Genomic DNA, 25,116 nt, shown 5'->3' with positions numbered 1-25,116 from the left:
CCTCCATAAAAGTTTATTGAATAGATCTCTGTGTCAGCCATTCTTCTAGATTTTGAGGATTCCACAGTGAGCAGGAAGCAAGGGCAGAAGACAATGAGAGAAATAAAACAGCACATGAGAAACTATTGATGAGTTCATATGGGACACCCCCCAGAGACTCCCAAAAGTAATTGGCGTAAAGTGGAGCTAGAAGGCTGTAGTTGGAGGCTGGAACTATGCAGATGAGGACATAATCCAGTTAAATTTCCGTTAATATTCTTACTGCACCCAACTGATATATGCATACTGGTGTACATATGCATGTATAAGGACTGGAAGAAAATACACCAAAAGTGGTAACAGTGGTTATTATGGGAAATAGGATTATGAATATTTTTATATAATTTCATATGATATTATCTATTTCCAAATGTTATAGGGTGAATATATATTATTATTATAAACAGAAAAATATTTTTATTAGGGAGGAAGTGGTATTAATCTTAATGCATCTTTCACTTGTTTCAGCAAAGTAAGTTTTACCAGAAATGAAAAAAAAAGTGTGTAATTATCCCTCTCTATGAATAATAATAAAAATCAGCCCTATAACTTCCTAGAAGATCAATTCTACATCAATACGTAGATAATTGAACACTCCAGACAATTTAAGAATTCAAATATTACATCTTTGTCCTGGTATCTCTATAAAGAGATGAAGTGGTTTACATGTGTTCTATATCCTGTTATTATTAATATGTACTTTCTACTTCATTTGTAAGAAGTTCTCCTTGAAACATTAGTCTTCAAAAGTTTAATGTTATCTCTAATGAAACAATGCACCTTAACGTTATACACACTAATTGCTTCTCCTAGAGAACCATAATTCAACCTAGTATCTGATTCAGTTGGTATTCCTTTGTTGGACAAAAAAAAGCAATGAGAAATTTTATCCAGTTTTTCCCCCTTCAGATCTAATTACAATTAAAAAAATGGAAGATTAATTTTTCTAAAAACAATGCACTTTATGCCAACACAAGCAACAAGAAATGAGTAAGATACAGAGATATGTAGCAAGCCTGGAAAAGCCAGGCTTCAGTGAGACATAAAAATGAGGGTTCATCATCGGGACCTCAAAATGTGGAAATTCCTCGCAGTGAGAGACTCTGGAAAGAGAAGTGATGGCACTGCTATACAGTGTTGTCCCCAAATGGGTCCCTAATTAGTGCCTGATGATGATGTGAGTGGCAACTATGCACCTTGCATCTCTACTCCCAGAAAATAAACTATAAATACTGGTTCGGTTGAATCAGACCTTCAACAGAATTCATCAAGAAGACCTTCAAAGAATTTCCAAAGAGGCTTACTGTCCACAAAACATTCATAATTCTAATCAATCCAAACACCAGGGCAAGCTCATGAGGCTTCGGCAGCCAGAATGGCTCCATCATAAAGGATGCCCCAGGCATCCCAGCAAGGACACATACGTGCATGGGTATGTATGTGTACTTTGTCTTAGAAGTCCAGACCTTAGGGTCTGTTTGTGCCCTTCCAGCCCTGATTGGTTAAGAGGTAACCTTTGAAAAGAAGAAGTTCACCCTGCTTAGGTCAGGTTCATTGGGAATCTTTGATACATCACAGACCTTTCTTTAAGCCTATGTTCCCTTTCAGAGGCCCTCTGATAAGATCTCCTGGGAAATCTAAAAGGAGAGTTGTGAAGGGCATCACAGATCACAGCCAATCTATAGAAACATTTGACAGCTGATTCCTTCTATCACACTGAAAATGTGGGAACTCTCCAGTCAATACTCTACTGTTTTCTTATTCAGTCCCCGCCTGCCCTGGGAGCCAGGCAGAGCCAGTTGGAAAACATGAGATGTTGGGGGAGCTCTCCCCTGCCTGATGGAGATAAACCAAGTTGGATTCTCAATATACCTCTAAGCCTTGCCAAATGAGCTGTTCTGCCTGAGTAACAATCCAACAACCTTATTGTAAAAATGCATATACTTTTCCACATTACAAATGCCATACAGTTAAAAATGCAAGTCTTTCAATGGTTGTGAAATCACAGAAGAGGATGGGAATGACATTCATGTTGAGTTACAATTCATCTCTATGGTACTTGCCAAGGCTTTCTCATTGTTTCCATTTTTTTTTTCTCTTACAGGATAAAAGAAAATATGCTTTGAGTTTTTCCCACTTAAAAAGAGAAATGCAGAACTAAGTAGATAGTACATCTTAATAGTTCTTCTCTTGCTTTCAAGGGAGAAAAACAAGTGAAAAAATTATTAAATACATGCATAGAGAAGGAGAATCCTTCCCCTTGAAGCTAAAATGTGGGTGAAACAAGAATAGTTGCATATCAGAAAAAAAATTATTTTGACCCACATTACTGAGCAAAATTCCAAGAATCATCTGGAAAATATGTTCTGAGGCAAATTAATCTGATGCTATTTTGCGGCACTCATCAGTTGGAGTTATTAAGATTTGGATCATATTCCCTAGTCTACACTGCTGGGGCTCAGCAGTTCCCTTGTGGAAGATCTCTCAGGTAAGAAGGCAAGTCTCTCTAAAAGAAAAGAGTGAGGACGAGGCACGTGGACTTGATGCCAAAATTTAGCTCTGCTATTTACTAGCACTGTGTCCTTGGGGAAGTGAATTAACCTCTCTGAGCTTTGGCTTCTTCATCCAAAATCTGATGACAATAATAGTATCTACCTCATTAGGTGTACTACTATAAGTAAAGTAGTTAATACCTTTCTGGCACAGAAGTATACAAGCATGCATTAAACCAGGAGTCAGCAAACTATGGCCTGCAGGCCACCAATTTTTGTAAATAAAGTTGGATCAGAGCACAGCTATACCTATTCATTTACATAGTGCCAATGGCTGCTTTTGAGACAGAGACCATGTGGTTTGTAAAGCTGATAATAGTTGCTATCAGGCCCTTTCCAGAAAAAAAAAAAGTCAATCCCTGCAAAACTATAAAAAACAACTATTATTATGATAGCTTGCTTTTTTTTTATATAGAAAGAAACTGACTTTCAGAGAAATGTAGCAACTTAGTGAAACTTACCCAGCAAGGTAGTGATGGCTTCTCATCCCCTTTCCCATCCCATATTCCTTACCCTGCTTGTAGAATATTGAATGAAGTCATTTTTTCAGGAAGCATATTTAGTGTAGGGTCACATAATACATCTGCTATTTTATCAACGGATTGGCTTTCAATTTAAATTTAACTTACTGAAACCAACTATTATTATTCACAGCTTTGAAGGTGATTAAAAGTCATACATAGCCTAGTTCATCCCAAGAACCCTGGGCACGATATTCTGGACACAAATTTGGCTCAGATGTCTCCACTATGCTTATTATCTCTCTCTGTGCTCAGTCTGCTTTGAAGTCAGTAAGAGCAGAAAATATACCCAGCAGGGGAGTGTGCCCAACCAGAGCCCTAATCTCTGAAAGTAAGTTCAACAAAAGCCTTAGGGTCACCCAAGTTATCACTGAGCCAGTGGATTAAAAACTGAGAAGTACAGACAAATTGGCAGCTAAAAATTAAAGTTTTCCAGAAAGACAGTTCAACTGAAAAAGCATTTTACTTCCACAACATCCTGGCTCACTTACTGATAAGCTATAATGAGACATTTTTATAAAGTGAATTTGATGTGCATCTCTGTTCTGTTCACTTCTACCCCCAGAAGTCCCTTGCTATTAACGTAAAAAGTAGAATTTGAACTAAAACTTTAAAAAGGGAAAAATCCACAAGTAACTTGAAAGAAAAGGCAACTGAAACAGGATTTCTGTGGGTTCATCTCAAAGGTTGAAGAAAGCATGAGAACACACACAAATGGTTCCTCTCGGGCCCTTATGTTGTCTGCCCTTCCACGGTGTAAACTTTACAAAACTTTGTTAAAAACAAGCGTTTTTAAAAAAATTTTTTTCAATGTTTATTTTTGAGAGAGAGACAGAGTGTGAGTGGGGGAGGAACAGAGAGAGAGACAGACACAGAATCCAAAGCAGGCTCCAGGCTCTGAGCCATCAGCACAGAGCCTGATGCGGGGCTTGAACTCACGAGCCACAAGATAATGAACTGAGCCGAAGTCGGAGGCCTACCGTCTGAGCCACCCAGGCGCCCCCCAAAAAACAAGGATGTTTTTAAAAATAGAATTATTTTCTCACCCAGATGTTGACTTGGTTTATTTGTAGAGATAAAATGTCCTTCTCTGATCTAAAAATGAACTTCTAAAGTATACTCAAAGTCATACAGAAGGAGAGATGTACTGAATTCAAAAATTGTGTCTGGGGTGCCTGGGTGGCTCAGTCGGTTAAGCGTCCTACTTCCGCTCAGGTCATGATCTTGCTGTCCGTGAGTTCGAGCCCCGCATCGGGCTCTGTGCTGACAGCTCAGAGTCTGTTTTGGATTCTGTGTCTCCCTCTCTCTCTGACCCTCCCCCGTTCAAGCTCTGTCTCTCTCCATCTCAAAAATAAATAAACGTTAAAAAAAATGTTAAAAAAATTGTGCTTTATGGTTTGGAGTTGATGAAAAATAGCATCTAGATTTGAACAATTGGAGGGTTTTGGTGTTATTTACATTCTTTAACTTTTTACTCAATTTAAGATAACTTATTTTCTTCTTTCCTAAATGGTTCTGGGATTGAGAGCAATTGTCAGACTTCAGGCAGAATTTTATAGCCAAGGGACAAAAGCCTGATAAAGTTTATAATGGGAATGCTGATACCACCTTAACACAATAATATGACTGGCAGCACTATAATGTAATCAAAATATGCAAGAAATGCATTTTTTTCCAGTATTAGACAAGAGAATATGAAATTGCCACATTGAAATAGAGCACATTTTCTGGTTATTTATTGGATTCTGACATCATAACACCTTTGCACAATACAGGGTGACTTGAGGAAATATAAAAACTCAATCAGCACATGCATGAGAGATCTGGACATAAGTGATGGCCAACTTGTCTTGCTTCCTCATTGAAACCAGCTGGAATCTTCCTACAACAAGCAACTTTCATTTTTTAAGTATAAGTTCATCAAGAGGATTAAAAAGAGGAAGGAAAATATTGAAGCCTGACCACATAAAGTAGGGAAAACAGCAGAGCACCCCACTTGTCCAACCTAAGGCAGATACAAAATAAAACAAAATGGCCTAAATGCAGGTCCTGATGTGGTGTTCCTTCATGATGGAATTGAACAGGAAAAAAATGAGGATACAAGAGCGTGTCACCATTCTCCTATCCCAGGATAGGATAGAATGGTGATAGGAGAGTGTCACCATTCTCCTATCCCAGGCAGAATCTCTATGATCGCTTTCTATCTTTTGGAAAGTAGATCGGTCCTGCTGCTTCACCACTGACAGAGAAGTTAGCCCATGGTCTTCTTTTCTGTTTCTTCTGTCTTTTAAATTTTGTACTCCTCAATTTTCTTAGCTTTTCTTGGGAGCGTATATGCATTCACTTCTCCTTAGTGTCATCATCTTGATAGCTTACAATTACATAGCATTTTCCACTTTCTACACTCTTTCAAACATCCCACAGCCCCCTATGTAGTAGTATTATTCCCAGTTTACTCAGGAAATGAAGCCAGTATTAACAGACTCACTATTTATATGCATGATCCATTTCCACCCCCATCCTGAGAAAAGGATTTATTGTGATTTCACATTTATAAGCATTACATAAATGACTTTCCCATGTAAGTAAAACTTCTTCCTTTGGACACCAAACACAAAAATCATTCAAAATGGATTAGAGACCTAAATGTGAAACCTGAAACCACAAAACTCCTAGAAGAAAACGTAGGCCATAACTTTGGCATTGGCCATAGCATCACTTTTCTAGATATGTTTCCTCAGGCAAGACAAGCAAAAGCAAAAATAAACTATTGGAACTACATCAAAATAAAAGGCTTTTGTACAGCAAAGGAAACAGTCAATAAGAGGAAAAGATAACCTATTGAAATGGAGAAGATATTTGCAAATGATACATCTAATAAGAGGTTAATATCCAAAGCATATAAAGAACTTATACAACTCAACACACACACACAAAAACCAAATAACACAATTAAAAATGGGCAGAGGACTTAAATAGACATTTTTCCAAAGAAGACATTTAGATGGTCAACAGACACATGAAAAGACACTCAACATCACTCATCATCAGGGAAATACAAATCAAAATCAAAATGAGATATCACCTTAAACTGTCAGAATGGCTAGTAATCAAAAAAAAAAAAAAACAAAACAAGACATAACAATGTTGGCATGGGTGTAGAGAAAAGAGAACCCTCATGTACTGTTGGTGGGAATGTAAACTGGTGCAGCCACTGTGGAAAACACTATGGACATTCTTCAAAAAATTAAAAATAGAAATATAAGATCTAGTAATTTCACTACTAGGTATTACCACCCCCATAAAAAAAAAACTAAAACACTAATTTGAAAAAATATATACACCCTATGTTCATTGCAACATTATTTACAACAGCTAAGATATGGAAGCAACATAAGTGTCCATTGTTGAATAGACAAAGAAGATGTGATACACACACACACACACACACACACACACACACACACACTGGAATATTACTCAGCCATAAAAAATAAGATCTTGTCATTTATAACAACATGGATGAACCCAGAGGGTGTTATGCTAAGTGAAATAAGTCTGGAGAGAAAGACAAACCTATATGGTTTCACTTATATGTAGAATTTAAAAGACAAAACAAAGTAGAAACAGACCCATAATACAGAGAACAAACTGATGGTTGCCAGAGGGGAGGAAGATGGGGGAATGGGCAAAATGGGTGAAGGAGAGTGGGGGACACAGGTTTCCAGTTATGGGATGAATAAGTCATGGAAATAAAAGGCACAGCATGGGGAATACAATCAGTGGTATTGTAATAGTATTGTATGGTGACAGATGGCAGCTTCACTTATGGTGAGCATAGCATAACCTATAGAGTCTTCCAATCACTGTTTGTACACCTGAAACTAATATAACAGGTGTCAACTATACTTCAACTTAAAAAAAAAAGCTTATATGTCACAAAGGATAGCAATGTAATTTAACCTTTTCTTTTTTATTTTTTTAACTTTTTAAAAAATGTTTAATGTTTTATTTTTACATATATATATTTGAGACACAGAGAGAGAGAGAACACAAGCAGGGGAGGGGCAGAGAGAGGAAGACAGAATCTGAAGCAGGCTCCAGGCTTTGAGCTGTCAGCACAGAGCCCAATGTGGGGCTCAAACTCATGAGCAGTGAGATCATGACCTGAGCCTGTCAGACGCTTAACCAACTGAGCCACCCAGTTGCCCCTAATTTAACCTTTTCTTGAAGCCACAAGGTTGTCATCATAAAGATCTTGTCATTTTACAAAGATGTATAATATAGTTTTGATTTTTTTTTTGAGTCTAGCATTTTTTTCCCCTTATTATAATCAGGCTATCTGCTGTGGCTTCTTATTTTAATAGGCCTGCCTCTTATAGTTCCGTTTCTGTTTCAAATCCTGCAGACTCATCTAAACCAAGAATTAGATTATGGTTCATTATGAATCATGTTCATTAAGAATTGCATGTTAGATAAGGTTCAAAGGATGATATACAAATTAATGTTAATGGGTTTGATGCAGAGACCTTAAAGCGATTTCACTTTTCAAAGAAAGCCCTTTTCAACTTACTTTCTATTCAGGGCCATGTTAAGAAAGGAAAACCTCAGGTTGCTAAAGTCTAAACTTCAGATAAGCCAGGTGGTTGTGAATTTTGATTTCCATTTTCATTCACAGCTACCCAATTTCTTACATTCTCCTGTGAATTATTTTCAAACAAGACAAAGTAGTAATCTCTGAGTAATGTTACTTTTTTGTTCCAGTGTTATTGGTATAATTTTAAGTCATAGAAATTTGTATAATCTAGCCCCCAAATTGCTCTTATTAATAGTTCAGGAAGAAAAAGAAACAAAAACCATTATCAAAGTTGATAATTGATGTAAAACATCATTTCCAAGCATTGTTCAGTTTAAAGAGAGGAAAGTCCCCTGGACTAGAAGTCAAGAAATTGACTAAGTCATTTTATCTATCTAGTCCAAATAGTCTGTTTTTGTTTTTAATTAACTGACATGATTGAACAAAAATGATTTTTAAGGTCCCACTCAGCTCTCAGATATCCTGGCATTTAAAATAAGATCTGAATAGCACAAAATCGATGAGAGAGCGACATCTAGTGGCTTCTTAGTTTATACACACCCGGACTAACAATTCCAATGAATTACTGATTACTACAGTAATCACTGATTACTACAATCTCATACATTAAAATATTTAGAATTTTGCAACCTAGATGAATCTAGACAATCATCTAGTTCAAACCTCTCACTTTACACTCATGACAACTGAGAACCAAAGTGGCCATATCCTTGCTTAAAGACACACAGCTAAAGGTTACCCAAAGTCTACTGACTCTAAATCTGGTGTGTTTGTGTTTTACAATTTTATGTTCCCCACAAAAGCCAACAAAGGCAAGAAACAATACCATAAAAGACCAAGGAGATTTTATTCCTTTGTGCAAGATCATTATCTGTTGATGGTTATCATACTGTTTTGTAATGTTTGTTTACATATTTAACTGACCCCATTCATTAGTCATGAGTTTCATGAGGCTAGGGACCCAGTTCTCACTCATTTTTGCAGCCCCAGCACCTAGAGTTATACTGAACCTATCATTCAGGCTCAAATCTATTATCTTTCATCTATCTACCTAACTATCACTCAAGGTTTAATAACATACCATCAATACATTATTTTTAAATTCATTGAGGAGTGTGTAATTTTATAAAATAAGAAGGTAACTGTATTTTACATGTGGCCAAAAACAAGACAAATTTACTGAACTATTTTTTCCCAACTCTCTTTTGGAAAACTACCTGTCTCTATTCCATATCACTCAGATGGGGCTGACCGAGTCTTTCTCAGCCCCAGAAGTTCATGACCTAGGGCTGGCCAGTATCACTTTGTCTTCTCCCTAGCCAAAGTGACTGGTTTGGGGACTTTTCTGCTGAAGCCACTGGGAAAGATGCCTCCTCTTTGTCTGGAATCTTGAGCTATACATGTTTAAAGATGACACAGACTTGGAATAGTCAGTGGCCATTCTTCCTGCCACATGGAAAAAGCTCCCCTAAAAAGAGAGAGCAGATGAAGGAAAACAGAGATAGAGACAGTGGCCTGGCATTTTCAAATACCCTGAATCTGGCCATGCATTTTCTTTTTGCTTAAACTATCTTAAATGGGCTTCTGTCCCTTGAAAATAAGTGCTGATAACACTAAAATATGTGGCTCAAAAAGCAATTGAGGACAAGTCTTTAAAATTTAGTTCCCAACTGTTTCCATGTAAAACAAGGCAACAGTATCACTTGATGTGAATAGAAAGCCATATCCTAGATATGAAATATGAATTATCTCTTCCTCTTTCTCCAAATGCCTGTAGAATGCATTACCTGATTCCATAATTGAATATTTATTGATAGCCTCTATGTTGAGATATTTTATTTCTTTAAGCATATTGTGAGCTTCCCAAAGGTACAAATCACAGAATAGCTTAGAACAAAGCAGGGCCCCTGGGTGGCTCAGTTGGTTAAGTGTCCTACTTCAGCTCAGGTCATGATCTCATGGTTCATGGGCTCAAGCCCTGCATTGGGCTCTGTGCTGACAGCTCAGAGCCTGAAGCCTGCTTGGGATTCTGTGTTTCCCTCTCTCTCTCTCTGCCCCTCCCCCACTTTTGCACACACGCACACCCTCTCTCTCAAAAATAAACTTTAAAACATTTTTTAAAAGATGATTCTTTTTTTTTAATGTTTATTTTTGATGGGCGGCGGGGGGGTCAGAGAGAGGGAGACACAGATTCTGAAGCAGGCTCCAGGCTCCAAGCTGTCAGCACAGAGCCTGATGTAGGACTTGAACTCATGGACCAGGAGATCACTACCTGAGCCAAAGTCAGACACTCAACCGAGCTACCCAGATGCCCCTAATTTTTTTTTTTTTAAAAGAACAAAGCAAGCACTTAGTGAATATTTCTTAATGTGTATAAGGTCTAAATTGTGTATAACTATTTAGTTATATATAACATCCTCAGAAAATATTTTATGAGAATTATTTCAAATGAAGAAAAAAGAATTTCCTAATTAAATAAAACTTGCAATAGGGAGAGACTTATTATATAATTTGCAGAATTGCCTCCTAAGTGGTTCATCTCATGTGGCTGTGGCTGCTAGTTTCCCACTAAAATCTGTTCTTCCTAACAGAAATTAAGCCAGGTACGTGACTATCCAGGTAGAGACTGAATTCCCCAGCCTCCCTAGAAGCTATGTAGCTAAGATTGGACCAATGGGACATGAATAGAAGTGATTATATGCCACTTCTGGGTCTGGACGTTCCAAAATTTAGCTTGAGAAATTTCATTATCTTTTTTCCTTTTTTTGTACATTGAAATACAGAAGTGCCAGTAACCCATACAGATGAGAACAATGCTCTAGGCCAGGAGTCAGTAAACTATAGTCCACAGACCAGCCACCTGTTTTGTTTTGTTTTTTTTTTTGTAAATAAAATATTGGAACACTGCTAGTCCATTTGTTTACATAGTGTCTATAGCTGCTTCTGCACTACAGTGACAGAGTTGAGTAGTTGCAATAAATACTGTATTGGCTTGCAAACCTACAATATATACTATCTGGCTCTTTCAGAAAAAGTTGCCAGACATAGGGAGTCACTATGGCTAGGGGAAAGCATAAATGTTCCACCATGGTCTATTTGGTTCTAGAAAGGTTATACCACCAGAGGGCTCCACTTTAATTGACCCTGCAAGCTGAGAAGAACTGAGCCAACTATATAGGTCCTCAAACTAGCTCAGTGGCTCAGATTGAAATCCCAGTATCAACCCTGCTAAGGCAGTTCTTGAGAAGATGAATTAGGATTATCCAAAAATTCAATGGGAAGGTGTAATAGTTAATTTTGTGTGCCAACTTGCTAGGCCATGTGGTGCCCAGACATCAGTAAAACATTTTAGGGGTTGTGTCTGTGAGCACGTTTCTAAGTAAGAAAAACATTTCAATGAGTAGACTGAGTAAAGCAGATTACTCTCCCTAATGTGTGTGGGCCTCATCTAATCAATTGAAGGCCTGAACAGAACAAAAAGGTTGAGTTAGAGGGAACTCCTCTTGCCTGATTTATTTGAGCTAGAACATCGGTCTTTTCCTGCCTTCAGACTCCAACTGAAATATCAGCTCCTCTTGGGTCAGAAGATCTCCTTCTGGCTTTCAGACTAGAACTTACACCACTACTTTCCTAGATTTCCAGCTTGCTGACTGCAGATGTTGGGACTCAACCTCCATAATTACGTAAGCCAATTCCTGATATTTTGATAACAAATCAATCTCTCTCTCTCTCCCCACACACACACACACACACACACACACACACACACACACACACACATCCTATTAGTTCTGTTTCTCTGGAGAACCTTAATACAGAGGATATTTCAAAGACATATATGTTAATCACCCATATATTCCTATACAAAACAGAAAATATGTTTTCATTCATAATCGCAAGTCGTCATAATTGCATCACTAGGTAATAAACATTAAGGGAAAACATGGATATGTGCAGATTGTGTGTGTGTGTGTGTGTGTGTGTGTGTGTGCAGATTTGTTTGAAATAAAAATGCGATGGTGGTGTCATTCAGTTAGAAAACCAGAATAGCTTAGAACAGGTGGTCCTTTACCAATTAGCACTCAAAGTCTACATTTTCAAAAGCATTTCCAGATTATTACCTTAATACACAATTTTCCTTTAGATTTGATCATGTCCAAAGACATGCACAGGTGGAAGTTCATCCTTTCAGACCAGTGTTCTCAGTTGGGTGTGATTTTGCCCCCACAAGACATTTGGCAATGTCTGGAGACACTTTTGGTTGTCATAACCAGGAGAAGGATGTTACTGGCATCTTGTGTGTTGCTGCCAGGGATACAGCTAAGCATCCTACAATGCATAGAACAGCCCCCTCCCCAACAAAGATTTATTTTGGCTCAAAATGTCAATAGTGCCGAGGTTGAGAAAAACCCTGCTTTAGACAAAAGATTGTGCTATCTGAGTGAGATAACATATCAAAGTCAAACAGTCATTTATTTAGTGAAAATGAATTCAGAACCTTTCCTGGAAGCTGGTTTTCATGGAGAAAAGTGCGTAGAAGAATGTGAGGTTCCTGAGTACCTTCAGGGAATGGCAGAGGTACCCCACAAAGAAATGAGAAGGGAGAAACACCAAAGACAAATTACACACATTTACAAATTTACAACTCACTTTAGAGGAAAGCGTGCCCTTTGGAGAGGAGGTCCAGAACTTCCAAAAAGCTATTCAAATTCAAATTCCTAGGAGGCAAGGAGCCTATGATTTCTTGTGTGCATCAGACTTGAGCTTTAGTTTCTAGAAGAACTCAATTGGTTCTTCTCTGACAAAATTAAGCAGAAAACTATGAGTGAAAAGGAAAGAATCAATGCCTGAGCTGTGTCTCTAGACTAGTGTCTCTAAGCCCTGGGTGTCAGACACCAGGCATTGAACCCACCCTCCTACCCCAAGAGGGCACTGTGGTAACTACTGTTTAAAACCTAGCTTAACTTGCTCTTTCTTTCTGTGCAGATAGCCTTCTCGCAGCCATGGTGAATGTTGCTAAAACCCACTGGACTTTCTGCAAGAAGTGTGGCAAGCACCAAAGTGACACAGTACGAGAAAGGCAAAGATTTTCTTTATGCTGAGGGAAAGAGGAGTTATGACAGGAAGCAGAGTGGCTATGGAGGGCAAACTAAGCCTGCTTTCCAGAAAAAGGCTAAAACTACAAAGAAGATTATGCTGAAGCTTGAATGTGTTGAGCCCAACTACAGACCTAAGAGAATGCTGGCTATTAAGAGATGCAAGCATTTTGAGCTGGAAGGAGATAAGAAGAGAACGGGCCAAGTGATACAGTTCTAAGCTTCATATTTGTTACATTATGAAGACAATAAAATATTGAGGTTATGTTCATTTCAAAAAAATAAAATAAAATAAAACCTGGCTTAACTTAAGTCAGCTTAAGTTAATTCCTAGCTGGAATTCACAAACTGGGTAATTTTGAAGAAACTTTAATGAAAGGACTATTTCCAAAGATATGAGCATGATATAGGGAAAGCTCAGGAGATAGTGCACTACTTTGTACTAATAATACCACCTTTACTCCTGAAGGGGTGTTTGGAGGGAGCATTTCTCTAACCACTGGATTCAGAGAGCTGCTTAGGAAGGACAGCCTAATGAGGGCTATGACATTCAATCAAGGGATGCAGCCAGGCCATGAAGACCCTAAAAGAAAGCAACTGAGAAATAAATATATTCGTTTCACTCCCTTTGCTTCTTCTTTTTTAAAATTTTTAAAAATGTTTATTTATTTTTGAAGGAGACAGAGCATGAGTGAAAGAGGGGTAGAAAGAGAGGGAGACACAAGAATCTGAAGCAGGCTCCAGGCTCTGAGCTGTCAGCACAGAGCCCAATGCAGGGCTTGAGCCCATGAAGGGTAAGATCATGACCTGAACCAAAGTTGGATGCTTAAGTGACTGAGCCACCCAAGTGCCCCAGCCCCCTCGCTCCTACTGATCACCTTCTGGTGCTTCTCATTGACAAAATCCAATGGGCACTGAGAAAGCAAGAGGATCATTTGATGAAGGTCAGTGTCTGAATCCATTCAGGCTGCTATAAGAGAATACCATAGAGTAGGTAGGCGCCTTATAAACAACAGAAATTTATTTCTCATAGTTGGAGGCTGAGAAGTCCAAGATCAAGGCACCAGAAGATTTGATGTGTAGTGAGAGCTGCTTCCTGGTTCATAGATGGCTGTCTTCATGCTTTATTCTCACATGGTGGAAGGGGTAAGAGAGCTCTCTACAGTCTATTTTATAAGGGTATTGTCTAATTTGCTCATATTGCCCCCATAAAATGCCATGGACTGGGTGGCATATAAACATAGAAATTAACTTCTCACAGTTCCGGAGGCTGGGAAATCCAAGATCAAGGCACCAGCAGATGTGATGTCTGGTAAGAGCCATTTCCTGGTTCATAGATGGCTGTCTGCATGCTGTGTCATGGCGGAAGGGGTGAGAGAGTTCTTTGCAATCCTTTCTATGAGGACAACGATTCCACTCACGAGGCCTCCACTCTCAAGACATAATCACCACCCAAAGGTCTCACTTCCTAATACCATCATATTGGTGGTTAGGATTGCCACATATGAACTGTTGGGGAGACACAAACATTCATTCTATAATAGTCAGTCTCCAAGTCAGACCCAGGGGAAGAGTAGGAAGTAGATCTTGAGGAATGCATTCTTGTCCTTAATTCAAATGAAAACTTTGTGTCACCAATACATAGCAACCATTTTATTCTGATTGATACCCATTGATTCACGTTCTCACCTGAAAACTAAATGTTAGCCAGCATCATTATTCTTCATATTATAAGGAAGGGTGGAAACAATGAGAAAAAGAAAGTTAAATAATATCTAGCACAGCTGCTACAATCCCTACTTCTATAGCTGCTCACCAGCCTAAAGCTGGTAATCATGGCTGTCTTCTTCCCCCACTTACTTCAAAGTCCCTTTACCCTCTGATAGCATCTCAGCTGGATTCTTTAATTGGTAGGGATATCCAAATAATTTATTTCCATGGTATATAAGCCTTTGCTGACCTTGTCTTTATTGGACTGCCACAGTTTTACATTGAACAGGACTATTTGTCATGGCAGTATTATGAGGTACTCTAGTGATTCTCTGGGTCCTAAACATAATCTTCCCCATACCCACTATAGAGTGGAAACCCAATTTCCCATTAATTAACAGGATTAGGCATCCTGGCTAGTACAGGGAGGTGTGGAGAAGGTAAGGAAGTAAAGCTAGATCCCAAATAAGGAAGACCACTTCCTTCTGCCTCCACTCCATACCACTACAATCCACTCTCTATGGGACAGAGTGACAATCCTAAAACAAATCTGATAGGCCCATTCCTTCTTACTGTTCTTCATTGCTCCTGGTAAAAAGTCTGAACTCTTTACATATTGGCCATTATCTCTAAATTCTGCCTTTCTGTCCAGGACTTTCTTTTACCACTACCCCATTTCTATGTGGGCCCTTATAGACACACAATTTTAAACATCTTTCAGTTTTGTTTTGTTGTTTTCCATGTGCTGAGATTACTCTTCACTTGCAAGATTGTCATTCAGCAAAGAAAAATTACAATTGTGATCTAAGTCCATATATATATATATAAAGAAAACAGGTAACATAACCTATTTGTCCTTGAAAACCTTTCTGGAACAATTAACCAATAAATATATGGTAAACACATGCTATGTATTCAACCCTTGGTAAAGGTGCAACGACTAATACAGTGACATAAAACAACATTTCTGTCTTCAGTTAGCTTTATAAATAATATGGAGACAATATTCTTAAACATTAAAATAAAAACTAAAAATGATAAAAGATACAAACACTAAGATCAAAATGAAACAGAAGTGCCTTCATATGCTTTCATATGATCATCTATTGTTGCCAGGAAATAACTTAATGTTGGGGTAATGGAGTTTGTGAGAGGAAGAAACACAAATTTCGGAGACAAATAGACCTGTGGTCCATTCCTAGCCCTGATTTTACTAACTGAATAATGAACAAACCACTTAACTCTCCTAAATCTGTTTCCTCCATGATGAAGTACTACGCAGAATAATTAAGAGGATTAAATGAATTGCTCAAAAGTAGTTGCTGTTATTAAGATGAGATTTCTACCTTGAACACATATATTTAAGTGAAAGACATCTAGACTGGAACCCGTTAAAAAGAAAAACACAGGCCCAAGATGGAGTCACTTATGCTACACCAAATCCCCAAACCAGGGCTTAATACTTAATCTAATTGCAGTTTCAACCTCCTTCAGAAATGTAGTTTTAACAGAACAATCAGGAATTTTCTGGTCAGCCCCAATGAGGTCATCTGCCAGGCAGGCCCCTTCCATCCCCCAAAGGATGATGAGGTAATCTGATGATAAGACCCCCAGGCCCCCCACCCCACAGACTCCCACCCCTGCTCTCAGGGAAAGTAACGTTGGTTGAAACATTTCTTTTTGCTAATGACTTCTTGTCCCACCATTCTTCCCATAAAACCTTTTCCATTTTGTTCTACTCCTCTGGAAGCTCCCCTCTACTTGCTAGATGGGATGATGCCAGATTCATGAATAGCTTAATAAAACCTATTAAATCTTCAAATTTACTCAGTTGGATTTTTGTTAACACCCTTGATATGTAAATGACTATCCAGCAGATAGAGGGCTCCTGACTGGTGAGAAGAATCCCATCTCTATCTATCTTGGAGGGAGAAAGGTCTCTGGAAAGAAAGTGGCTTCTGGCACCTTATGAGTAATGGGACGCACACTGGTCCTATAGGCCTGCTTAGAAAAAGGGTGAGGTGAGATACTGAAAATGTGCCTCTCAACTGCCATGAGGCATATTTAGGTCTTCAATATTTGCTCGATTTCAAGAGAACTGTGTACCAATATGTGCTCTAGAAATACACGGTAACTATGAGTTTGCTAAAGTCTTATGCTAGGCTTTGAGAGATGGCAATGGTTAGATGGATCTTTAATGGTAAGTACATGACCAAGTGAGCATAGGCCAGGACACAGAAAAACAATATGTCAGTTTTCCTGGGCTACCTCTATTTCACTGAAAGTTAAAGGGCAGAGAAGAAACATAAACTGGAAAGCGATTAGGATCCAAGCTGTGAAGATGTTTTAATGCTAGGATAAAGATGACCATTGCTCCAGGCAATGAAAGACCATTGTAAGGTTCCCAGCAGAGAAGAGATAGGACAAAAGTGAAGATTAATTCAGAGGGATATATCAGTATAGTTCCTAATGAACCTAGAATAAGTCTGAGAGGGTAATTAGCTAGAACATTCATTTCCCCAAACATAATTCACTTGTAGAGCCTTTTAGAGTTTGCAAAGTACTTTTCATACATCTACTTTCATTTAACTATCCCAACAAGTTCCAGAATCATGTGTTATTCTTATCCTTATTTTATAGATGAAAAACACATACATCACACAGGGTCCCACCAGAGAACAGATGGCAAACTTGAATTAGAGTAATTTAAAGTATTTATTTACAGCAGGTTATAAAAGGATAGTCGAGGTGTAGAGAACCTGGGGCCAGTAATAGTGGGAAATCTGTAATCACTCCTAGGCCAGGAAGGGTGAAAAAAAGCCAGCTGTACTGGAACCTACAAGCAAACAGTTGTGTAGAAAGAAGTGCCCTGACATGAGCAGTGACCTTTAGCAGTAAAACATCAGCTGGCCAAGTCAACCTCCTCTCATGGAAGTGCTGGTGGAATAAATACCATGGTTTTGTTCTCTGCCCTCCATCTCCTGTTGAGGGTCCCATAAATTGGAGGCAACAAGAAACTAATGACCCATAAGTCTATGGATAAAGGACAAACCTTTTCCCCTTCAACAGCTTCTCTAGTCTCTCCCCCATATGAAAAGTTTATGTCCCTAACACAAAAGACATATGAAATCCCCTAAGACTGTATGGCATCATGGAGCAATGTTGGTTCAATAATATTCCCTCATGATACCTAAATGTTAGCTACCCCTGGTATTCTTCATATGTGAAAGAAGGAAAAGTCAAGTGAAGAGGGAAAAAAGAAAGAAGTGATGTAAAACATAATTGCTACAATCCATACTTCTTCCTGATCATAAAAGCTAAGTTGGTAATCATAGCATCAGAACCAGCTTCATAGGTGTATTTCCTGTGTGGCCAAATGGAGCCCTGAATTCAGAAGGGCTCTCTGAATTAGTTAATACTCTCCTATTGATATACTGAAGTTCTTGATAATATTTGAGCAAGGGGCCCCACATTTTTATTTTGCCCTGGGTTCTACAAATTATGTAGCCAATCCAGCATAGCTTCCTTTTTATAGCATCTATTCAAGTTAACTTAGCCTTTGTTGAAATTTGGCTAGACAGGATTCTTTACCACTAGGTAAAAGTAGATGACCCAAACCTTCCTTCCTTGCCTTTATTGAGTTTTCCAGTGAGTAAAACATTAGGTAAGGAAGTACTATAAAATGGCTCGTCAATATTCTGGATTCCTGACAAAATCCTCCTTTATGTAGCAGAAACCTATTTGCCCTCTACTAATCAGGATCAGTCATTCTGACCTGAACAGCAATCTTTAATTCTTCCTGTAGGTACAGCAGCCTATGGAGCCCCCAAAGGCCAGGAGGCAGTCCCAACCAACTCATCTGAATCATGACTGTACCCTCTTAGGGACTAGGACCTTCAAAATGATCCAGCCCACAGGTATAAGAATGAGAAGCAAAAATTCTTCAGATGAGTTATTAAGGGCTAACAATGAGAAGCATCTCTCCTTTGTCCTTCAACTTATGAATTCTGGGCATGGAGTTAAAGGCCCTATATACTGGCAAAAATTTAGGGCATATACCCAATGGTATACTGGTAAATGTTTAACAACCAGCTCCCTGGGAAAACAATAAGCCCTGATTTGTAGGATTTGCCAGTTCTGAGGTATAAATATTCCCACTATGGCTAATTTCAAGCTACTAATGTCTGAATGCTGAGTTAGGAACAGATATGCAGTATATATAGTATTTTACCACACTGATAAAACAGACAAAAATGAGCTCAAGAACATAGACAATATTTAATGTAGTAAAATAATTAGGAAGTGGTAAGTTTTTAATATGTTATCTTTTAAAATATATTTAATTGTAAGTTTATATAACTATAAATTATAAACATATGTGTGTATGTAGCCAAAATGTAAAATTATTTTAAAATAAAATTTCTAAACTTTTTATTTTGAAATAACTTTATAATCACATAAGAGTTGCAAAGACAGTACAGAGTTCCCATATGCCCTTCACCCAGCTCCCTCTAATATTATCATCCTACGTGCCTGTGGTACATTTATGAAAGCTAAGATATTGACACTAGTGCAATATACAAAATAAATTCCAGACTTTATTTGAATTTCATCAGTCTTTTTCACTAATTTTTTTTTTCCGGTACCAGAATCCAATTCAGGATACCACACTGCACTTAATATAATTTAATTTTTAACCATGGCTATGCTTAACAACTGAAAATTCCTGAATAGTCTTGCAGTTGTTTATATTATAACCAGAAGCTGATTATTTGCAGTCGTTGTAATTGGCATTTCACTGGAGCAAGCCAGGCACCTATCCTTATAAGCAGGTTGTATGGGCCTCCAAGAATGTCTGTGTCAGTTTTTCCTTGCACTAAACACTAGGCTGGGGTACTCTGTTAGGTATTGTAAAAAAAAAAAACCAACAAAAAACCAAAAACCAATATTTGTTCTTTCACAGTGTTTTTCAGCCAATGTGCAGAATGATGAAGTACAAAGGCAGCTAAGATACGCATGGGCTATGGAGTAGTGCTGTGTGGTAGTTACTAGTTCTAGTTTTAGTACTATATCTAGGTATCCAGAGCTAGATCAACTGCACCAAATTCCATGCCTGCTTGCATGGTTTTGGAACTATATTTAAAGGCAAAGGGGGAAGCCTGAGGAAACTAACTTTTTTTTACTTTTCTGGTTTGTTCAGAAGTTTGATAAGTCACATGGCTTTAAGTAGGTTCTTGAGAGTTAAGAAAATTAAAAAAAAAATTGGTAGGTGTTATTGACAACAACAAAAAAAGAACACAGGCCTTTATTATAGAGAGAATATGATCTTCTGCGGGATGAAGTAGAGAAAACATTCAATTAAAGTATTACAAGTCCATGGGGCGCCTGGGTGGCGCAGTCGGTTAAGCGTCCGACTTCAGCCAGGTCACGATCTCACGGTCCGTGAGTTCGAGCCCCGCGTCGGGCTCTGTGCTGACGGCTCAGAGCCTGGAGCCTGTTTCCGATTCTGTGTCTCCCTCTCTCTCTGCCCCTCCCCCGTTCATGCTCTGTCTCTCTCTGTCCCAAAAATAAATAAACGTTGAAAAAAAAAAAATAAAGTATTACAAGTCCAAAGGTAAAGAAAGTAATTAAATTTTTAAAAAGATATGTATATGAATTCTCAGTCTCAGGAAGCAGGTATCTTAGGAGATCCAGGAGAAACTAGGGTAGCTTGGAAAATATGCTTGTTTTACTTATTAAAAATGAGCACTAGACAACTGAAAGCAAAATAAAAGAAGAAAGCCTGATTATGCTGGAGGAAGCCGAGGTTCCCTTAAAAATTATTATATCAGAGGAAAGAGAGGAAAATTCTTATATCTTTAAGAAAAGAATAAATACATATAAAATGGAGTAACTTCAAAATGTAGTACAGAAAGATATTCTCCAAAAAGGTAGGAGAGAGGCACCTGAGTGGCTCAGTCGGTTAAGCGTCTGACTACGACTCAGCTCATGATCTCGTGGTTTGTGAGTTTGAGCTCTGCATCGGGCTCTGTGCTGACAGCTCGGAGCCTGTAGCCTGATTTGTATTCTGTGTCTCCTCCTCTCTCTGCCCCTCCCATGCTCATGCTCTCTCTCTGTCTCTCAATAATGAATGAACATTAAAAAAAATTTTTTTAGGGGCGCCTGGGTGGCTCAGTTGGTTAGGCGTCCAACTTCAGCTCAGGTCATGAACTCACGGTTCATGGGTTTGAGCCCCACGTTGGGCTCTGTGCTGACAGCTCAGAGCCTGGAGCCTGCTTCGGATTCTGTGTCTCCCTCTCTCTCTGCCCCCTCCCCCACTCATGATCTGTTTCTCTCTGTCTCAAAAATAAACATAAAAGAAATTAAAAAAATTTTTTAAAAAGGTAGGAGAAAGCGGGGGGGGAGGGGTTCAATGTTATTAGATTAGAACAATAACTGAGATCCACTGAAATCAAATCTAACAGAGGATGGAAAGCAAGGTCTCTAAACAAACTAGAATAACTCACTTATAAGAAACAAGGATTCAAATACCATAGAGAGTACCCTCTTCAAGGTATAGTTAGGCTATTTTGGAACTATCTACCAAAGATTGACAGTGTCATTGGAAGTGCCCTAAGAACATTTGGATAGATTTGACAGGGAAACCAGAAACATTGGTGCAAAGTACTCCAAGAATTAGTGGGTGAGTTTCAAGTTGACAGTTATTATACCTGTGCCCAGAATGAACATCATCTTCTAAAATTGCATCAGCATTATCTTCTGTGCTATTATCTATACAGATGTATTTTGTATGGTATGAACGTGCGTGATCATTGGTGTCATTTCTAATGGAATTCACAATTTTAATCATATTTTTTAGATTAATTGTAAGGAAATTAAAAGGAAAAAAATCCACATCAGTAGGGACCACATATCTGATAGCTCTAAAGATCTTACACTAAAACATAAGCCAAGATTTATTTGGAAAGCACTGTCACTCCAAGTGTGATTGATGGGTAATTTTTACTGTAATAATGAACACTTTATAAGTGTAGTGTCACATTTTCCAAAGTGCATTCATGAAACAACGATTTCTGTTACATACTGTTAGAAGTTCAACATCCCTGCCTCCTCTCCTCACAAAATAACTCCCACAAAAACTTAAGTGAAATAGCACCAAAATTTATTTATAGTGAAGATATTGCCAAATGAATCACAAACACATTTTGCCTTAGAGATATTACTCATAGCACCTGTCATGCTCAGCATCCCCTTCTAAAGGTGCCTACACTCCATACTGAAGAAAGTATCTGGTCCCTGCACCATGATGGCTATACCATATGACTAGTCCCTCAGCCACTGCTGAGGAGACTACGGGAAGCACCTGACTTTAAGGAACAACCAATCAACCCATAAGCTGGCCTGTAACTTATGATAATGTGGCTTGGTAATTAGCCTCTCTGGTTCTCCTCCTTGGGAATTTGAACCATGATATATAAAGTAAATTGGTCAGCTGGTAAAAGGAGGAGGAGCAAGAGACAAGATTAACACATTCATGCTAATAGTGGAGTACTAGAGCTCAAAGTCACAACTTCTTGTTACTAGAGAGGACCTTGGATTTTGATTAACCATCAAACTACAGTCCCTGCAGTCTCACATGAGGCCCAATTGTTCAGTTTTCCCTGCAACCCTTGTGGCCTGGCTACATAGAGGAGATTCCTGTTCCTTTTCTACTTCATGTAGTTTTAGAATAAATTCCCCATTTGTCAAAATCACCAAGTGACTATTTCTTGCAACAAAAAGAGCACCTCTCCCCGTTCTTCATGTGATCATATTTATACTTACCTGGCCACATCCCAGCTGAGTGTTTTTCTGAGATATACTATCACCAAAGCAGAACTTGCCAGGCATATCTTCCATTGTTGCACACTCTTTGTACTTCCTTTTTAAAAAATGTTTTTACATGGATGAATAAAAAATTATTAGATAACTTTGAATCTTCTTTAATTCATATTTTTAAAAAGTTGATTATGTGCAATCTTCTGTTATTTGTAGCACTATTTGTTACAATTCATAAATAATTTTGTTTCACTTCTCAAGGTAGAGCTGTTGAGAGTCACTGTCCTAAAAAGTACCCAGGTTAGAGGGCTTAGCTTACAACACCGGATGTCAATCAACAGTTTTCTTCTTAGTAAATAGATAAAAGTTGAAAAACAACATGTTGTGCTCTAAATCTGGGATTGTTGGAAGCTCCCATTATCTTTGCTTAGCCCCTAAACGCACATATGATGGGGGGAAAATCTCTTCCTAACACCAGAGGGCACTGTGCCATTGGACTATCTCCCTGAGAGGTTCCCACACTGGGAGCTAATTTTTACAGCTTCTCCTACATTCCTGTAGCACATTCAATCTTTCAGAAAAGCCTTCTGCTCTTTCCTTTTTACCATCCTTTCACCAGGACTGTTCTGAGGTTGAATGAGAATAGGGGATTAAAAGAAGCTGCTAGAGGCCAAGTTGCACAGCAGTAAGAGGAATTTGCAATTGTTAGTCTATACTATTCTACCTCTAGCAAATTCAGTAATCTCCCAACCTTCTGGTCCTTGTTACCCTTACTTAAAATTAGGATACAATTCAGACAAATATATATAATGAGCATACCTAAATTGTTTTAGACTGGAAAGTAAAATCTTGTTAATTCTCATTCTAATTTAAAAATAAATCAGATTGGTCTGCTTAAACCTATTAAAGTTCTATATAACTCCTGGAACTTCTTTTTTTTTTAACTTTTTTTTTTTTGTAACCTTTTATTCACTTTTGAGAGAAAGGGCATGAGTGGGGGAGGGGCAGAGAGAGAGACACAGAATCTGAAGCAAGCTCCAGGGTCTGAGCTGCCATCACAGAGCTTGATGTGGGGCTCCAACTCACAAACCATGAGATCATGGCCTGAGCCCAAGTCAGATGCTTAACCAACTGAGCCACCCAGGCACCCCACTCCTAGACCTTCTTAAGGAGAATACCCACCAAGTACTACCAATAATCTACTCTTATTATAAACTTCCTAGAGCTAGTTAGTTTAGGGAGTTTGGCCTCTTTCTTTCACAATACAAATTAAGAGGTAATTTTTCAAATAAGGTTTGTCTCAACACTTATTAATGCCCTTAACATTTATTGATAAACTGTGTGCCAGGCTTACATCTGCTAGATGCTAGCAAAAAAATACACAAGTTGTGCTTCCTGAAGTTTTCAATCTAGGAGACAATAAAAATAATTTTTTAATTGTGAAATTGAACTGATAGGTGCTACTGAGAGCTACATGAAACTACCAGCAAATGTAACATAGAGACTTGCTCCATCCAGTTAAGGGTGGTCAAGAAATAGTTCCTCTAAGTAAATGATTGAGATCTGACAAATAAGTAGGGTCTCAACAGGTAAAGGGTGTGGGGGGAGGGGTAGACAGGGACGGAGGATGGGGAGAATAATCTCCGCACGTACAAAAAAAAAAAAAATTGTGGGAGAACTAAGGGTTAAAGCTTACTGTAACTCCAGTTCAGTGTATAGTGAAGGGGCGAGAAAGTTGGGCAATCCGAGGACTTCAAAGCCGTAACTATATTTATTCTAAGAGTAACTGAAAAACCACATAAAGAGTTTTGAGCAGAATGTTGCCATGATCACATTTGTATTTGAAGACTATCCTGGCGCCACGTGAAAAACAAAATGCGGGGTTAGAAAGCTGTTTTTCTTTGTGGAAGGAAGACTCTCTAGGGCAGATTGTCGAGGATTAACGTTTAGAAAATATAATCCACACAACAAGGTGATGAAATACATAAACTATGAATGAGCTCAGTGCACTTCTGATTTCAATTTAGTAACTGTTTTAAATTGGCTGGTAAAATAAATAAAAATAAGCCCGTTCGATTCCAAACACTGGGGCTTATGCGCCAGATCCGTGGAGTCAGGGTGTTTATTTCCTTAAGTAAAGGTTTCATTGTATTTTCATGGGCCCAAGGAAATGCTCTCGGACGCATTACAGATTGGCGGAAGTAATGTATTAAGGAATGTCCAAAGAAAGGCGCCGGTCCTTGGATCATTAAGGCTTGGGTCTTGCTACCATGAGGAGAGCACCATTCACCGCTACAAACAGAGACAGATCCCTGGGACGGCCTCAGAATTCGGCAGTCACGCGAAGTCAGGCAGAGAAGAAGCCTTAGGAAGCCTGGACTCTATTCCGGAATTCGTCCCAGTGACAGGGACAGTATTCAAGTCGCTGCAGACTTCCCGGAGGCTCAGGCCAAGCCCCTCCCACCCGCTACGGTGGCTGAGAAGGCCCTTGACTAATAGGCCAAGTCTGCGTACGTGAAAGCGCAAGTACTTTGAAGACTTCTTGGCTCAGGGAGGGGTTAAATCCAGAGCCCGCAGAGAGTACGGGTTCAGCTCCGGCGGATCCCTCTTGCAGACCGCCGCAGCTTGGTTTCCTAATGGGCTGTCACCCAACAAGTTTCCCCATTGGTTTAGAGGCGAGGGCCCGCCTTCCCCCGTTGTCGATTGGCTGCCCATTCTCCCAGAGGATTGGGAGGCGGGGCATGGGCGCTTACAGATTGCATCAGCTGGTCCTTTCCGGGCCA

General features: G+C 38.8%; 1 long non-coding RNA gene and 1 pseudogene across 2 annotated transcripts; one reads left to right on the top strand and one right to left on the bottom strand.

Annotated features, from left to right (window-relative positions):
* LOC124507804 (uncharacterized) lies at nt 1-24,723 on the bottom strand. 2 transcript variants are annotated; one of them, XR_006961135.1, is made up of 3 exons: nt 24,030-24,723; nt 22,340-22,436; nt 1-45 (listed from the first exon to the last, which is right to left on the bottom strand). It is a non-coding gene; the product is annotated as an uncharacterized LOC124507804 (long non-coding RNA). The 2 variants fall into 2 exon arrangements; XR_006961128.1 differs by lacking the exon at nt 1-45 and adding an exon at nt 13,840-14,412.
* Nucleotides 12,713-13,025, top strand: LOC124507794 (60S ribosomal protein L36a-like; annotated as a pseudogene).
* Nucleotides 24,724-25,116: the final 393 nt, after the last annotated feature.

The sequence above is a fragment of the Lynx rufus genome, unplaced genomic scaffold (genome assembly GCF_022079265.1).
Source record: "Lynx rufus isolate CCGP_SWC_20201006 ecotype Redwood Valley unplaced genomic scaffold, mLynRuf1.p SCAF_1, whole genome shotgun sequence".
NCBI classification, from domain to species: domain Eukaryota; kingdom Metazoa; phylum Chordata; class Mammalia; order Carnivora; family Felidae; genus Lynx; species Lynx rufus.
Note: the sequence above shows the minus strand (reverse complement) of the source record. Positions and strands in the feature narration are given on the sequence as shown.